Source organism: Cavia porcellus, unplaced genomic scaffold, assembly GCF_034190915.1.
Source record: "Cavia porcellus strain 051 isolate PalLab524CR breed Dunkin Hartley unplaced genomic scaffold, mCavPor4.1 scaffold_1, whole genome shotgun sequence".
Taxonomy (NCBI): domain Eukaryota; kingdom Metazoa; phylum Chordata; class Mammalia; order Rodentia; family Caviidae; genus Cavia; species Cavia porcellus.
This window is the reverse complement of record NW_026947484.1, coordinates 48454790-48456600: the sequence shown is the minus strand read 5'-3', so window position 1 is coordinate 48456600 and position 1811 is coordinate 48454790. Positions and strand designations below refer to the sequence as shown.

Sequence of the window (1811 nt, the reverse complement as noted above, 5' to 3'; positions counted from 1 at the left end):
GCATAAAAAGGCAAAAACATATACTTTCACATATCAATTGTTTCAACAACTCTCAACACTTTTCCAACTTATTTTTTTATTTTAAAGGAGGTAAAATTAAACACAACAAAACAGAACAAAATAGGACATAAGAAAGCAATGTAAGAGATATAAATTTCAAAGCTAAACAACCTGAGATCTTCACTGTCTATCATATTGTCTCTTGTTTTCTTCCAAATAGTTGTCCATGTCTTTGCATACAGAGAATTCATACAAAACAACATAATATAAAACTGATCTGAACAGAAGGAGGAAGGCAATTTAAGTCTTCAAAACCAGACAATAGGGAAGTCACTAATGGCTGTCGCAGAGTCTCTCCTCTTCAAAATAGTTGAACATACTTTCATGTATATTGAAGTTCAACAAAACAAAACAGGCAGTGGGGGAAGGGTTGCTTGGTTTCCCAGCGCTCTCGGTCCCAGCATGGCGTGGGTCCCAAAGCAGCCTGTCACGCTCATAGCCGCTCACGGGTGGAGGGGCAGTTGCTTCAAGCTGTTTCTTTCTAATGAATTGACCATTTCACTGCCCACATTCTGAAATGGCCAACAGACCATACGTAGAAAGACATCTCTTTAGGTTCCTGCTTGATACCAACAGCATCAGGAAGTTGTTGGCCTTCATTCAGGGCCAGAGCCTTCATTTTGCCAATCTCATTTTACCATAATTCCTGCCATTTCTTTTTCTTTCTTTCTTTCTTTTTTTGCAAAAATATTAAAAATTCAAACTTCTAGTTTATTTACCATACATGTTTTTAAGAATTAAATATCAGATTTGACCATTTCTGTATATCAAGGGTTCACCAAGTTCTTACCTACTCTATGAGCTTTGTAATTCAAAGTGACTTCAAAATCGAATGGACTTTGGAGGAAAATTAAAGCAATTATTTGTATGTTTACTTGATTAACCATTTCTTATTATTTCTTAGTCATTTTAATTATATTGCTTATAATCAAGCCATCTCTTTTTCTTTAAATAGGTTCTGGTAATTTTCTTCTAACATTTGCATAATTGCTTTTAGATGTTGTTGCAAAATTGATGGTTTATGCAGTTATTGATTATAATTTCTTCTTTTTTTTACAGACGAAATGCAAGATTTATGAATATTAAATCCCCAGGATAAACTCCAGTTTTTAAGTACCTATCTAAGTAGTAATTTCTATTTTTGTTTAAGAGTATCTAAGATCACTGTTAGCCTTTGTGAAGTTTACGAACTAGGAGAAAAAATCATTCTGGATAGAGATGTGTAGATTTACCAGGAAGCTAATGTGAGAAAATCTATTGTACAGGTGCATGTATCAAAATCTTATGCATATATTTGGTCAACACTACAATATCGGTCGGACTTTAAAATTGGGGATACCATAATTTTTCGATCACCTTAGTTTGGTAAGTATATCTTTTTGTGCTTCTTCTATACTCCTGTTTTGGTTCCTTTTCCTTGGAGTGGATCCTCTCCATTGCCTATGCTTCAATCCCCACTGTGGGTCCATTAGGAAAAAGCTTTTCCCGGGCAGTGAACGACCACTGGTCTGCTGGCTGTGGAGATAGTTTGCTAGATCGCCAGGACGTTGTACCTTCTACACGGCAGCTTTTTGTCCTGCATAGCCACAGGTTCTTTCATCGGAGACGGCATAGTTCAGCCTTTTAATTTTACTTGTTCCCCTTCCCTGAGGTTCGCCGTGGGATAACTGTATGTCTGTCTCAATTCTCTGAGGCTTTAGGTTGTAATGAATCTCCTTCACTATTTCGGGTTGCTTTAGGAAACTCAAACA

At 36.4% G+C, this 1811-nt stretch overlaps 1 non-coding gene across 1 annotated transcript; it reads right to left on the bottom strand.

Annotated features, from left to right (window-relative positions):
* Nucleotides 1–529: 529 nt before the first annotated feature.
* Nucleotides 530–670, bottom strand: LOC111757407 (small nucleolar RNA SNORA2/SNORA34 family). Its single transcript, XR_002791767.1, has one exon. It is a non-coding gene; the product is annotated as a small nucleolar RNA SNORA2/SNORA34 family (small nucleolar RNA).
* Between the last annotated feature and the right edge of the window lie 1141 nt (nt 671–1811).